The sequence below is a fragment of the Lissotriton helveticus genome, chromosome 2_1, assembly GCF_964261635.1.
Source record: "Lissotriton helveticus chromosome 2_1, aLisHel1.1, whole genome shotgun sequence".
Classification (NCBI taxonomy): Eukaryota; Metazoa; Chordata; class Amphibia; order Caudata; family Salamandridae; genus Lissotriton; species Lissotriton helveticus.
In genome coordinates this window covers 331,554,861-331,571,361 of record NC_136059.1, presented here as the reverse complement: position 1 = coordinate 331,571,361, position 16,501 = coordinate 331,554,861, and the positions used below count along the sequence as shown (strand labels likewise).

General features: G+C 48.4%; 1 protein-coding gene across 3 annotated transcripts in view; it reads left to right on the top strand.

Annotated features, from left to right (window-relative positions):
- AMACR (alpha-methylacyl-CoA racemase) overlaps positions 1-16,501 on the top strand; it is a 613,095-nt gene that overhangs the window by 15,177 nt on the left and 581,417 nt on the right. The window lies entirely within an intron of this gene.

Here is a 16,501-nt window from a genome sequence, read left to right as displayed (position 1 = left end):
ATAGTCATAATGTAGCCTTCCCCCTCACTATTCACAGTTGAGTAGGCAGGCGATAGGCCAGGTCAAGGCATGGACTATGCTCTCTTGTGGGCTGAAAAGGGGCGCCGGTTCACTCACCTCCATTGTCATGATCTCCTAATGAGAGATCGCTCATGGGAGACCCAGTACTTGAAGTTGGTCCCTCTCCTCAAATCGCCCAAAGACTCCAATCTTGCAACCATCCTCATAACGTTCTACTCCACACAGTTTCTGTTATTACCTCACCCAGTACTTTCTCTACCATTTCTTGCTTCTTTTCCAGCTCCAGTGTGTATGTTTTCATGATATACAATGTCTGCTCCACAACTGTTCTTTGCCCAGACAACCTCTTACTTTTCAATTCATTGGCTTTCACAGACTGTTCCATGGCCTCCCGTCTCAGTGGCAAATCTGGCTGGATTGATTTGAGAACACAGAGGAACATTATCTGTCCGACTGAAACGGAATACTCGTTTGGAGCCTCCTCTTCAGTAATCTCTGTTTGCCCCTTATTTACTGGGGATTTGGATGCATTTACGGAGTCCCCAGTGTTCCCCTTTAAGTTTTTTCCAGCCATCTCTTGACCTAACAGTTCTTCAGGACACCCGGGTCCCAGTTAGGGTTTACTACCTCACACTCCACACAGTGCTTAATACGCCAAGCTATGACATGATTTCTGAACGCTCCCGACGACCACCACAGGGCCTAGGTGCACAGGCCTAATCAGGGAAAACCAGTATACTTTCCCTCTCTCTAAAAGAGATTTTGCATCACTCGATTTGGATATGTGTTCACCCACAGGCTAGCTTCAACCACCTTTTCTGAGTGCGGAGGAGTTGTGGTCCCAGTTTAGCCACAATATCGTCATCCTCCAGAGTTAGTATGTTATGGCACGTTTGGGCTTGCTGCTGTTGGACTTTGGGAAGTGGGCAGTCTGCTTGCTAGGGATAGGGGATGGTGGATTCTCGTGCCAGTTAGCATCTCCCTGTATTGTGCAGTCTTCTGAGTTACATGGGATAGCAGACAACCTCTTCCTCCTCTTGAGTCGGTCCAGGAAGCGTACCCCTTTGCACTATTGCTTCGGCAGCATAGGCAGAGAAAAAGGGCCACAAATGGGATCTCCAAGCCAATGCTATGTTAGAGCTTTGCTGACCCTGCCCAAAAAAAGCTATCAGATTTCACTGAGTTTGCTACTAGCCTGTATGAAAAACTTAGAAACCTTATTTTACTGTACTTGTCATCGCACTAGTCCACTCTACGCAGTGTCACACAGTTGTCATGCCTTGCTTACATGTTTGTGCTTACATTTTTTATTGTCAATTTAAAATTGTCTTTATCCTGCTCTGTCATTGAATGCTCGGAATATCTACACATCCAGCCTGATATTCACAGCCGTTTTTGGTGCATTTAAGTTAAAAAAAAAAAAAAACTGAGTATGTGGTCTTACTGCCTAAGATGGTGGTCACAACTAATTCGCCCATAACTTCCTGATGTGTGCTCGCACGGGTGGGTAGAGAATCCCATCAAACTGACTAGACCTGAAGCCATGCACCCTTGCTGGGACTATTCTCTCTGACTGGCACCCCTGCTGAGGCGACATTGCCTGCACTGTATTGAGGACCCACCTGCCACAGAGGGACATATCCAGCTCCAGAGTCACGTGGAGTCCTGCTCAGAGACATAGACCTACACCTGTCAAGGTGAGGAGGCCTAACATTTGGGATTCTTGCGTTAGTTAGCCCCAGGGAAGGGCAAGATGTGTTGGCGGAGTTACGCCCAGGGTGGACTGTGGTGCCACAAAATGTGGCCTACTGTCCCATGACTGAACAGGGCACAGGTCCCGCCTCACTTTCAGAAAGAGACTATAACCTCTAGATGGGTGAAGGTCCTAGGCCTGCCAGGATAAGGCTTAGCTGGTCCTTTGAAGAAAACAAAGCAGCAGTGATGTGGGTTGGGCCCAGATTTAGCTGGTCCTTTGAAGAAAACAAAGCAGCAATGGTGTGGGTTGGGCCCAGATTTATGATGCTGCCTGGTGGACCCAGTTGTGATGGTGGGTCCCCTATCTTGAACATTAGCCACCATTATGGCCAAAGAAAAACTGCCCCACTCAAACAGGCCACTCAGGACAAATGTGTACTTTCTGCCACAAAACAGCTGATGGGCCCCTGGTGACTGTGCTTGGTTGCAATGGTATGGGCACCAACAAACGGCCATCACTCGAAAGCATGATGCTCTGGAAGCCAACACTGGAGCGGTGGGGTCCGATGTCATGCTGATCAGTCAGAATATGTGCCGAGCAGTAGACAGGATAGCGGAGCCCGAGGTTAGACTATCTAGTGTGGAATGTCAGCTATGCAAAGCACTGGCACACACCTCACTGCTGTTTCCAAGGAGTTGACTGCACAAGTCTAGAATGCGGAGGGGAGAGCGCGCAGGGACATTATTCGATTCATGGGGTTCCCCGAAGGCTGCAAAGTGCATTCACCCCAAAAAGTTCCTAGACCAACATTTGCATAGTATGCTATGTGCTTTTTTTATCGAAAGAGCCCATAGGGCCCTGACCCAGAAACTACTACCCGGAGCCCTCTCATCCCCATGATAGTGCACATTTTAAACTACCTAAACAGGGACATGATTCTCTGGAAGGCCCGCTCCCAGGACACCTTGCTGTTTCAGTCTCCCAAATAATGATATTCCCAGACTATACCAAGCTAGTTCAAGACCAACAAAAATCCTACATTGTGGCGAAAAAGAGATGGCAAGATTTAAATATCCAACAAAACTTAATATCGCCTTCTAAGCTAAAACATACACTCCCCCTCTGCATGCTAACCCTGCGTCAAGGGGTTGTTATACGCATTCCTGTGGAACAAGACCTTGTCATGCTCATTCTGGTATGACAGATCAGAGGTACCTGGGAATACACAAGACTTTGAGAGCAGCGCAACCGCAGGCAGAGCCAGTGGTGATGAAGGGAACGACTCCCCTATGAAGTCACCTACTGATACTTCATGTCGGCTCGTATGCTGGAGATCCGGACTGAGCACAAGAGAACTATAATGACCAACAAGCAATGAAAGGCACACCCTTCCCGCAACCACAGGACAAGCAGACGCAGACACCATAGCTTTGAATGCCGATCCATGCTGGTATCAGATAATACCCAAGTGGTGTAAGACCTGAGCTATTGAACTGGATTACGAACAATAGTGGTAGTTCAGGGGGTTGGTGAAATGTTAGGGCAGATTGACGCCATCACCCAGCTTGCTTTGACAGTTGGCATGTCCTACTTACCCATTCAGAAATGTTGGGTGGGGGGAGGAAATATGTGTCTTTATGGTTGTATGCATTTTGGTTGGTAAAATTGCCACAATACTTACCCTGATGAACACTGCCACACATGCCCTTGCTTACCCAGTTCCTGGACATCATAGTTCTCCAAGAAACCCACTTGAAGGTGAATAGTTTCTCATGCCTAGCCTCCTATGTAATCGAGTACGTTTTCCAGTCTGCTTTTCTCGAGGAGGTCTAGAGGGGTGGCCATATTGCTAAAAGGACACCTTAATTTCGAGATAAAGATATAGTTGAATCATTGGGGCCCGGTACATAGCAATCACTGGCCTCTTGAAAGGGGAAGCCATTACTATAAAGAATGTTTATGCCCCTCCTGTTTTGAATGCACCCTTACTAGAGGTCATCACCTGGCTTATAGGGGATGAAACTTCGAAGCAGAGGTGGCACTGGTGAAGAATGTATCCGTGTGATACCCCATTTGGAGGTGATGGATCTCAAGGACGTCTAGCACCTGTTCCATCAACAGGGGAGAGGCACTTTTCAATCAGAGGCACAGAACGCTCTCTGCCTGGACTATCTCTTTCTCTCGAAGACATACATAAGTAAGGTATCTTCATAGAGGACGTGATAGATAATTACTTGTCCCACAGTCCGTGCACTCCCTGGGCACTGTATTGGAGGCATTACTGACAACCCTCTGAGGGGAATTCATTGGTTATTCCATAAGGAAAGAAAACGCAAGAAGAAGCAATCCATAGAGGACATTGAATCTCAAATAAGATACTTGGAAATGCGAGTTAGTAACAACCCAAACCTGAAACTGCACAGCGAAATTGCCCAAGCGCAGGCCCAACTGCAACACCTCCTACTTGAGGAGGCCAAAAATGTGTGACTGGCTGCGTAGTCATGCTTATCAATCGGGAGACAAGGACAGTAAATTACTGCACCACATCTGCTCAAATTTGGTTATGCTCCATATGAATGCATATGTCTTTCATGGGCTAAAAAACACCCCAGGGGACAGAACCATAGCCTACCACTTTGTGAGATATTGTGGCAATATTTGTTCAGTCGCAACACTCTGTCAGAGACCCTCATTCATAATTTTGTGTTGAATTTGCCCCTACAGTTCCTATCGAACCCTGGAGGGGGATTTAGAAGCTCAGGAACTAACCACAGCCCTAAGCTAATTACAACTGGGGAAAATGAAAGGCCTGATCAGGCTTCCAGTAGAATACTTCAGTGTATCAGAAAGTCCTAAAGGAAGTGCCAAAACTTAAACGCCTACCTCTTGAATTCTGTAAGGTTGAACTAATAATGATCCCTACCCCAGGTAGACCGCTAGATGTGTGCCCCTCCTGTCGTCCAATCTCACTCTTGAATACAGAGGTCAAAATCATCATGTGGGGTGCTAGCCGACAGATTGCGGCTGGTCAGTCTCTCTATGATAAATCCTGATCAAGCAGGTGTTATGCTCAAGAGAGCCACTCTCCATAATATACAACAATGGAACAGTGCCATTGCTCTGACTGATAGCCTTAAAAAGCCAGCAGCAAAGCTGCTGACAGACATAGAAACAAGCCTTTGACTCAGTGGGATGGCCATACTTTATTCATTCTCATTCACCTGCTCATTTCAGGCCTAAATGTATTACTTATGTCAGACTCCTTTACACTGACCTGACTGCACACGTCTGGGCAGGGACAGAAACTTTCACACCATTCCCTATGGATAGAGGGACGCGTATACGCTGCTCTCTGTTCCCACTGCTATTTGCCATCGAATCATTAGCAACACGGATCAGAATCAATGAACAGATGGTGGGTTTTGAGTGGCAACTACAGCCACAGATTGGACAGAATAGCCCTGTATGAAGAAGATGCACTGTTTTCTTTGATGGAGCATAATCTGATGGGCCCAAGGGCACTACAGATCTTTTGTATCTTTGGGGGAAACATCTGGCCTCACTATTAATCTTCCTCATGCCCCCACGCCGGGTCTCCAACATGCCAATAGTCTTGCAAGGCTTTAAATACTTGGGAATTTGTGTGACTCCTAGACTGGAGATGGCATGGTGTAAGAATATATAATCACTGCTGGACAGACTGCGGTGTGATATCAAGGCATGGTCCTCACTTCCTCTGTTCACAATGGTCTCACTGCCTAGGTTTTTGTACCAGCTATAAAACTCTAATACCTGCTACCAAAGACCCTCTATCTCACCATACCGTGTGTATTCTGCAGCTTTCTGTGGAACCATGGTCCTGTGCTTATCGCTCTCAGCAAATGCTTCTAATCCACTTAGGGTGGAGACATTACTGCAGCCGATATTGAGTCACATTAGACCTCTAAACGTTTGTGGTTATCGATACATGGTGATACAATACTCGAAATGGTCCAGCTTATGCTTCTTAGAAATGGGCACTGGAAACAACCTTTGAGGGGAATATGCTGAGAGGGGGAAAGACACTATTATAAAAGGGATCCTTCTTGCACTAGGTGGAGTGGGACTCAGTCGGTATTTCCACTCTAGAGAATCTGATGGATGGCACAACACTCAAATCATACCAGAGCCGTCAGATTGAATATACCCTGCATCACAGCCAATTCCACTGCTGCTTACAACTTCGACATGCCCTAATTCCCAACGTTATGTGGCTGGACGACCTCCCGGACTACATTCCCTTAGAAGCAAAATTACTCCCGAGGGTACACAAACTAACTCAGGTCTTCTGATATGCTCACTGATATGCCACATGCCTGACACCTTTGCAACACTGTGAACTGACTGGATAAGGAATATGGGTGCCCTCGAAGACGGGAAATGGCCAGAAGCTAGGGCATTCCCAAATTCCTCTGTGATTGCCACATGGATTCACCTCCTCCAATTAACCTGTGTCCATTGATCGTACCTCACGAGACACAATCTCAGGCAAATGGGAGTTTTTGCCTCCGCTGCAATACACAGGAGGGTGATTTCCTACATACCACATGAGAATGTACAAAGTTGCGCCCTCATTGGGAACACCTGCTTTCCTGTCTTAGCCGAGTGAAAGGGCATCCATTCTTTCAAGACCCTAAACTGGCTCTCCTCCATTTCTCCACTAACATTGATATTAACTGCTACAGATTAGCGTTACTGCGACAGGGCCTCACTATGGCCAAAAGAGATATTGCGAAACATTGGAAGACATTGACCCAGAGAGAAAACTGTATAGGAGACCCAAGGGTGTCCACAAAAGTATGAGGAATGGTGATGGGCGTGGGCAGAATACGGGGGAATCTTAATTGCGATGTAAAACTGCATTTTGAGGTCCTTAGACACTGAAATCCGAATGTATAGGGGCTCAGAGTCATGAACTTTGTCCCGGATACTCCAAACTAGCATGGACTAGGATGTGTGTGGGGTGGAGAACAGGTGAGATGGACCTCGGGAGATACTGAGCCTCTGTTATGCGGTTGATATGTTGTATCTTACTGACTTATTTCCAAATCCGAAAAAAATGTGTTGTAAAAAAAATGATCTGTGGGTGAAGTTTTTTTTATTTTTAAAGATGGTCCTACCGATTATTTAGGCGAGAGGATGGGACAATTTACAGGTTAATTTTGAGCAAGAGGATGCCTGGGGTAATGTTAGGAGAACTTACAAAAGTTGGTAACAAGGAGCGCTCCAAGTAAGATAGGAAATTGGAGGACAGTGCACAGGATTACATCTGGGTGAATGCAGGATTTAAGTGTTGGCAATGGCAGGAGGATGAAATAGGGAAAAGTACACGGCAAAATGTGGGACAGGAACACTAGGGTGTAAAGGACAGCAGCACAGAGAATGGACAGGACACCTGGCAGAGAGCTGGAAGCACGCAAAGGGCATTAGCAGGATCAAACAGTGGGGAGAAAAGTGCAATTGAATGAGAATACTGGAAATGATAAAGAGTGAACGTAAGGATTGGTGTACTCAGAAGATGTGAGCTTTATTCTTTTTACCTGGAAACTACTTTACTGGCTGTGGAGTTGCATCCACTGCTGTTGTGCTGCTGCGGATCACCTGAAATCTTGTAGTGATCTTGAACTGCTGCAGTACTAGCTCTGGAGCAGCCACTTGCTCCTCCTCAGAGGTCTGCCCACCCTTCTATATGAATGGGGGCTTGCCAAGCCCCTAAATAAGTAATGCATGAGCAAGGTGGACAGCTGCTGTTTGCTACTGTGTTCAGGGGGGGCTTCTAAAACCAACAACTTCCTGTCCTTACTCGGGGCGTGGCTCTGTTAACGCTGAAGCTAGGCTTGTGGCATCACTATGGAACTATTAGCCACGGTGCTCTGCCCCAAGACTGCACCAGTGTACTACTGTGTAGTAGTGGTGAGGTTGTAGAGGGCAGGGGACCAGTGTACTACTGTGTAGTAGTGGTGAGGTTGTAGAGGGCAGGGGACCAATCAGCAGCTCTCGCAACCGCCTGCCTGGAAAAGACTAGGGTTCCCAGACAGAAAAGGTCCCAGAGCTATAGTGCATCCCTGCTATGCTGCTCCTACTGCAATGTCCATGGAAATGTGAGGATTAAGTTGTGACTCATGAGTGATTACAGCAGATGAAAAAGCCTAGGAGGGGTATGGCAATTGGCACTTGGATCAACTTTGAGTACTTACAGTGCACTGGTTGCAATTCCTATTTTCTATAAAGGTCCAAGCAGTCCGCATCGGTCATGTGAAGAGGAAGTGTGCAACCAGCATTGGGAATGCAATAGTATTTAAGTAACAGGGTAGTGCTTGCTCAGCATGCACCTGCGTGCAGAGGACTGTGGGAGAGGAGGATGCATTTTTTCGAGGCTGCTACTTTTGCTGGTGAGTCATAGGCATGCAAAATAGGTCTAATTTTTGGACTGGTCACCGATGGGTATAAAAATGTAAAGCCAGGGGCTCTTCCTAAAACAAGACAGACAGCTTGGTAAGTCACTGACTGAATGAGACTCTCCCAAACCAAAGGCTGTATGGCCAGGGACTACCGAACATCCCCCTCCCCCGACTTGTATTTAACCAACATTTATTAAAGATGGACATGAGAGGGATTTCTTTGGAGGCGGGGGTCGTTCAATCCCCGGCCTTATTTATTAAAACATAAAACCAAATTAAAATTGAAATAAGCAATATTTAGACATTTTTACGCAGAAAACGTAGCATGACATTTGATTACAATTAATATATACAGATATCAGATGGCTAACCTTAACATACTTCTAGTACAAGGTATTTCCTATCCGATTCTAAAATCTGAACCATAATCATACATGAATTACTTTTCTGCGTATCCTATTTGGGCCTACGGCAAGGTCGCTAACTGGTGCCAGATCCATATCAATTAGCCATGCCTCCCGTAGGAGTGTGCATGCGCAGAGGACCTGTTTACCGTGAGGGTACACACCCCCCCCCCCAACCGGTTACCCCGTACGCTCTATTAACTCCATTAAAGGGGGCCCTTGCACTCGGCGCCGTTTAGTGACATCATTGTGCCGGTGCGGGGTGGCCAACCAGCCTAAAGAAAGCGTGACGCCCCCCTTCCCCGCACCCATCCAGCCAACCGGCTGTACCGCCCCTGGAGTTCTAGGAGAGACCACTTGTCCCTCCCCTTGGGCAACCCCCTTCAAGAATGGTGCCGCCCTCTAAGGACCTTAAATTTACTGCTTATTAATCATGACCTTACCGCCACAGGCCAGCGTAGTTGACCGACTATCTGCCCCACCCCTTCCCTCCTACACTGAAAGGTCATGCCCTGCCCTTAAAATTAACTAGCCAAGCCATTATATTCTCCAACAGGATTTCGTTACCTAACCTTGTCAGGTGGACCCCGTCTTTTAAGAAGCACAGTTCCCCCCTGACACACCCATGTGCGATGTTTTGTAGCTGAGGAGACCTGAACTATTTCCCTATTTTATTGTTGATCCTCATTACCGAGTGATTCAACGGTTTCACAGAATCTCCCCCTCCTCCATTTAAATCTGGGTACCATCTGAGACCAAACTATGGTGCAGCCCTGGCATGCCTTAGCTAACCAGCCCACTTCAGAGATTATGTCCTCCATCAAGCCCCTTCGACCCAAATTCACCAGATCGCTCCCACCCATAACAATCGTGGGTGGAGGACTGCGTCTACTCAACAGATCTGTAACGAAAGCCCTAAACTGACTGAGGCAGAGACCCACTGGAAAGAAACCGTGAAACCATCCTGCTCAGCCCTGTGTCTGTAATTACCTGAAAGAAAAACAGATTTCATACGCCTTACGTAGGAATGACCAATGACCCAAACATGTGCTCCCTTGTCCTGTGGATGTGCCAGTCGTTGTGAAGTATTTTACTGGTGATGCGCCAACGGCAGTTTCCCTCCTGCGTGACAGGTTTGAGAAACTGAAATGCAAGCAGACAACAGGACAGGCATCAGGACAAAATGCATTGCCACCCTTACAACATGTGTATCCGCACATCGCGCTTGTAACAATTGGAGGACCATCTCCCAATCCTCTTCACACTGTTCCTGTGCAACCCCCTAGCTGTGGCAGCCCCTATTCTGAATGAATGAGTCCCAAAGTCCTTTGGATCGAAGCATGTCCTGTCTATCGTCATGGCCAATACCATTTTAAACTGGAACCTAGTAAGAGGGGTACTGTCAGCATGCATTAACAATGCCCCCCCCATTGCACCATTCCTCTGTCGGAAGAAGGTTTCCAGGTGCATCACTGGGCAGCATGGATTATCCCGTGCGCGGTGAATTACTATACCTTCGCCACGGGCTTCCTGATCAGTTTTGGATTTTTTAATTAGCAAAGTGTTGCCCTGTATCCTCGCATGCTCCAGCTGGAGCCCACCTTGCACATCCTCCTTATTGCGCACCACCTGTTCCCCTACCCTAAATTCCAAATAAAATGCCAGTGAAAAGGCAGCTCTGAATAGCAATGCCTCTGCTATTGAACTGCAAATGCCACCCAGGGCTGTTAGCAGTGATGTCAACCGCTCTAAGCCAATCGGGCGACTTGTGTCCGGAGCGGCCCCCTGGAGGCGCCGCCACCCCTTCAGTGCCTTCCTCACAATGAAACTATTCGTGGGGTCTCTGGTGTCCTTGATTTGCACAAAGAAAGAAACCGCTGCCACATGTCATCTGGCTGTCGCCGCAGAGCGCCCTTCCTTATTCAAAGTGTCTAAATTCCGTAGGAATGCTCCGGACTTATGCCAGCTATCCGCCCAATCCTGCCCCAGAAAAGCGCAGTACGACCAAAACGCCCCTTCATAAGCCTTCCTGGGCACTAGACTAGCTGCCAGAGTACTTCCAGGAAGTGTGTTGATGTCGCCTCTGCAGAGGGTAGGTGCTCCCTGAAAACCTGCATCTTGAAGCGAGAGAGTGCATCAGCAGCATTATTCAGCGTCCCCGGGACATGTTTGGCCTTAAACTGTATGTTCAGCTTCATACACTATCTCTTACCATTTCAACAGCACTATCTCTTTCAACAGGCGGAGGATCATTTTACACCGTGCAGCCTGATTGTTGATGCATTACCAGTCAGTGCAACCCAGATGGGAAAGAGTTCCAGAAAACCTATATTGGCTGTCACACAATTCTCTACCCACAGAGCCGGCCAATGTTGTGCCACCCATTCGTTCCCGAGTATGGCACCAAATCCCACACTGCCCGCAGCATCAGTCCATAAACCTAACTCCGCGGGAGTAGTGGGGGGACCGGGCCACACTACCCTGCCGTTGAAACCCTCCAGAAATGCGATCCAAATCCGCATGTCCTGGCGAACCTCAGATAACAGTCTTGTGTGATGGTGTTTTTCCTGGAGTCCTGTCATGGCCTGAGAGGTGGTACGGGAGAACGGTCATGCCATAGGTATTACCCTTAATGCAAAGTTCAACTGATCAGCTGTCTGTTGTAGCTGATGTAAGGTTACCTTATCTTTTGCGAAATATTGCTGGAGTGCTGCTCTAAATTTCACAATTTTTTCTTTAGGCAACCGGAAACACCCCTGTACAGAGTCCAACTCAATGCCTAAAAATTCTATTGTGGTTGCTGGACCCACCGTCTTCCCCGGCGCTAGAGGAACCCAGAAAGCACACATGAGCACGCAAAATTCCTGCAATGCCCAAGCGCATTCCCGGGAGCCCGCCGACCCCAGAAAGAGAAAGTCATCCGGGTAATGCATGACGTATTGGTGCCCTGTTGCCTGTCTCAAAACCCATTCCAGAAATTAACAGAATTTTTCAAAGTAAGCGCAGGAAACAGAACAACCCATGGGCATGCACATATCCATGTAGAATTTGTCCTGGAATGAAAAACCTAGAACGTGGTGATCTAGAGGATGTACAAACAGCAGCCTGAAGGCAGACTCAATATCTGATTTGACTAGCAAGGCCCCGGGCCCCAGAACCCTTAGCGCCGGGACACCTCCTTGTGAGGTAGCTGTTCGCGCTGTATAAAATCCAGTATTATTATTATTATTATATCTACTGCCTGGTCAAAAGAGGCATATTTCACGCTACAGATTTCTTCGTTGATGGCGTCATTTAATGAATTGCCTCTAGGGGCTGACAGATTATAAATCAACCTGAACTCCTTCCTCTTTCTACGGGACCACCCCAGGGGCGAGCAGACAAAATTGTGCACAGGGATGTGATCAAAAGGACCCGCTATTCTGCCCAGGCGTAGTTCTTTTGCAATTTTTGCTGCTGCTACCCCCGGATTGGTCCTTACAGAAAGCTGATTTTTACACTCTGGTGTCCCTGTGTTGTCAACTGCTGGAATCCTAAAGCCATACGAAAAACCTTCTTGTAAAATCCTAGTCGTGGCATGGTCTGGGTACCTGTTTAACCAAGGAGTCATAGCCAGAACGTCAATGGGTGAATGTGTTACCATTAGTGCCTTCTCCTTACTCCTGTTTCCTCTTTTCCCTAATTCCTGATTTTTTTGAGGCATTTTGATTCTGGGTGAGAAGGGTGATTACAAATGGAGCATGCGTGCCTGAATTTACAAGTGCCTTGGGCCCTGGTGCATGTCCGTCTATTAAAATCCCAGCATGCCCCTTTCCGTCCCCTATCGCTCCCCGGACTAGGGGCCGTGCCCGCGGTATGTGGTGGCCGAAAGGGCTGAGGCGCTTGGGAAGTGTGCCCCTTGTTCCAGTTTTGAACTGTATTGCCCGGCTGTCCTGAGCCAAACTGATCAAACCACGCGATTGAGTAGACCCGGTCCCAGGTAAGTGATGGGTCAAATTCCTTAGCCTTCCTGAAATTCCTGTCATATTCGTTCAACCCTACGCCCCCATATTTATTATGAGTCCTAGTAACCCTGCTCTGGTAACAAGCCATTTCCGCTTGCAGATTAGGCGAACACTCAGCTATTATAGCCATAAATACAGAGAAAGCCCTAATCCAGTTGCTCAAAGTCTCCTCCACCCTGAATCTCAACATTTCAACAAGCCATTCGCTATGAAGCATCCAATCCTTCTGCTTCTTGTCATACTCCATTTCTCTGTTGTCCACAAGCAAGGAGAACATATTGATGTAAGCACCAGACCATACCAATTCCTTCACCTCGCGTGTTACATGCCTGGCCAGATGTTCCCTCCTAGTGGGTAGTACCCCCGCGACCAGCAGTGGCAATGACACTTCCTTACCTATTGCCCCAACTCCAGCTGGCTCCGTCACCTTGTCTTTTCCATTGCCGCTCTCCTGTACAGCTGGTTGGGGTAGAATTGAAGTACCTGGCCCTCCGCCTGGCACCCTGCTTGGGGCTGCAATAATCCTTGCCACCATCCTCTGTGCCTCTGCTAACGGGTCCTCTCCTACTTCCTTTGCACCCACCGAAGTCAGTAACATCCCCCCCTTCCTAGCCAAGGGAGAACTGCCACTCTCTGAGCCACTAGCTCCTGCGGTACATGATTAACACCTGTAGGTGCTGAGACGGGAGTGGGGGCCACTGGATTCGGGACCACTGGATTCGGACCACCGGGAATGATGCGGGGCGAGGTGTGGGCACCACAGGAATTATCGTTGGGACCACCGGGACTGATGCGGGAGGCACCGAACTTGGTGTAGGCACGAGAGGGGTAGGAGCGGGGACCAATGGGACACTTGCAGGGATCACTGGTATTGGTGTAAGGCTCACTGGTGTCACTGGAAGTCCTGAGGGAACCTCACCCTCAGGCATATCCCCTAAAGGCTGACTTAGCATGGGTGCTTGATTCTTCTCCTTCCTGGGCCTAGCCCGCCTGGGGATAGGGTCCAATTCCCCTCTGGGTTTTGGGGGCACAATAGTTCGCTTATGCCTGCCTGCTGGCCCATTCTGCCCATCTACTCTTTGTTTGAGCTCTGCAGGGATCATTGGTATAGGTGTAGGGCTCACTGGTAGGCTGACTCGGCATGAGTGCTTGGTTCTTTCACTTCCTGGGCCTAGCCCGTCTGGGGATTGGGTCCAATTCCCCTCTGGGTTTTGGGGGCACAATAGTTCGCTTAGGCCTGCTTGCTGGCCCATTCTGCCCATCTACTCTTTGTCTGAGCTCTGCAAGGCTCTGCCCCATTTGCTCTACCTTTCCCCATCTCCTATCCATTGTCGCCATCCTACGCATCATTGATTTCAACATATGTTCCATGCGGGAACGCTTTGCACCACGTTTACTAGCCATAGTTCCTGAGACAATTGCAAGGTAACTTACGCACTGATAGGCAATAACACTGCGAGCATAATGTTATCTGTTACCTAAGTGGGACCTGTCCAGATCCTTACCTGCGCACGTTGGGGGTACACAAACTGGCAGTAAGCACCACGCAACTGGAGCCACGCCACACCAGCTAGCCTGGCTGTTGGGCGAGTAAACTCTAGCCCAGCGGCCCACAGAAGCAGTGAAATGCAGGCCTGTCTGTGTCCCCTTAAAGCGATGTCCTCTGTCTCACCTGTTGCTGACCTGGGGTGATGAGTACCCCTGTGTGCACTCCTATAATGAAAATTGACAAGATTATCACATGCTCTGGGCACACAAATAATAAAAAACCTTCCTTGGAAACCACACAGTGATTAGTCAAAAGAGATCACCCTCCAACTCAAAGCACATGTGTATTGTTGACCTATACCGTTCACTTGTTTAAATTGGCGCAATGATTCACATCAGGCTCTCCCTAGGTTCAAAGCAAACAGTCGTGTTAGTTACCACAGCAGAAAACCCTTGGAATTTAGAGCTACTCGATGGCCATTGACACAGAGACTTGAAACTTCAATCTAGACTTTAACTACTGGCCGGGAACGCTCTACACATTATAGGCTCATAGGAGGAACTGAAATTGGTTATTAAGATCCCGGAAGATCGCCCAAAAATTGCAACACTAGATCATCAGGGCCCCACGCAGTGCACAGAATAAACGAGTATACATAAGTGTGTGATTCTACCCAAACTCCGCGCTGCTCGGCAAACGCGTTAACCACCAAAAACCGGGACTGCACCAAAACCCCATGGCGAGATCCTAACAACGCTAAATGCAGACCACTCTCTTCAGGTGCTGCTGAGTCGCCGGTTGCCCGCCTATGTCCTTGGCCCCCCCTTGTTACCTGCGAGGCGCGCGACTGGATTAAAACAGGGAAGCGATCCTCCCACTCTCACCACTGCTCGGGAACGCTCTCACCGTCGCTCGGGAACTTGCACACCCGCGCACCTGCAAAGAGAGACAAAACAACGAGAAGAGATATCCCCCCGGCCACGCGTAGGAAATCCGGCCGCTTCTTCGTAGTAGAACTGTCTCCGCCCCGGCAAGGAAGCAGTGGAGGCATCGCTGGAACCACTCCAACCTCGGCACCACGTAACCTGAAAAACGAAAAAGAAAGATTTCAGCCTCCTAGAGACTGGGTGAGGGCAGACCGCGGAGCGTGGGTAAAAGAGGCTGACTCCGGCGCTCCCCGGCCTTTTAAACCCCCCTACTGGCCAGGCTAGTTCTAACCGGCCTGACCTCTGCTACCCAGTGACCGGAAGCGATTCAATCGCTTCCGGGCCACTTTCGAACCCCTGTGGCCAATCCGTGATGCGCCGCGCCCACTGCGTCATCTTGAGGCGTCGGGGCGCGCCCCACCACGGAGAGCAGGCGGGGGAAAGAGGGGCCGTTGCCCCGCCATAATTGTCTTTGACCCACCATATTACGAGGTTTCCCAATGGGCTGGTGATCTCTTTGCGGCAGAGTTACAACGGTGGGGCGTAACGCAGCTGGAACTGTGTGCAGCTGCACTGTGGTTCCACAGCACAGGACACTCCATCTCCTGTATTGGTGCTGTATGCAGTGACAGTGTGACACCCATGGAACAGGTGAAAATGCACGCCCTGTCACTCTGAATGTGCTTAAAAAGTTTGACTCTGGCCAGAATTCGATTAGTTATCCCCTTATTTACTGCCTTTCCGCTGACTCGTACATGGCGGTGTCCCCACTAGGAAAAGCTTGGTGGAAAGACAGATCATAATTTGCATGGCAGGAAGTTTGGCGGCAATTCCTTCCATGAGCTGCCTCTAGCTGTCCCGCCGCAGAAGCAAGCGTATCGGCGGAGGCGGCATGACTGTGGCACTCTTGTCACCTTGTTGCTGCTCTAATCCTAACCTGGCAGTCACACTGCCGAGGAAGTGGGGGAGAGGACTGCCGAAAAGCAATGGCTGACCCCGTCCCACCAACATCATAATCGGGGCCTAAATCATGAATGTAAGGCAGTGAGTTGGTATGTTTAAACTATTTTCAGTTTCATTGTGTATTAGCTGTTTGCTAAACTTTTGAGAGCTTAGTCACCTAGAACATGGGATGGACGGACTCCTCTAAATACATTTGTTTGTTAGATTTCTATGCTGGCATTGGAGTACTTTGTTCACAAAGCAGATTATCTACCTTCTGGTGTCATGTGGGTTAATGATTAACAGATGGCACAAGATTACCAAGGACAACCGTCTTTACTAGCAGCGAGCTGCAACATTTGAACTTTTCCTTCACAAGTTTTCAGTTTTCTGAACAACACATCAAATTCTGCAATAATGATGGTGGGGAACACCTCTCCAAGCATTATTGTGCAGAATATATTTTTGTAGAAAAAAAAGTGCAAGTGTTTCTTCACTTAAATTTAAGAATTCTCAAACATTTTATATTTACTTAAAAAACGTGTGTTTATTTTTTAATTGAGGCATTTTGAAAAAAGT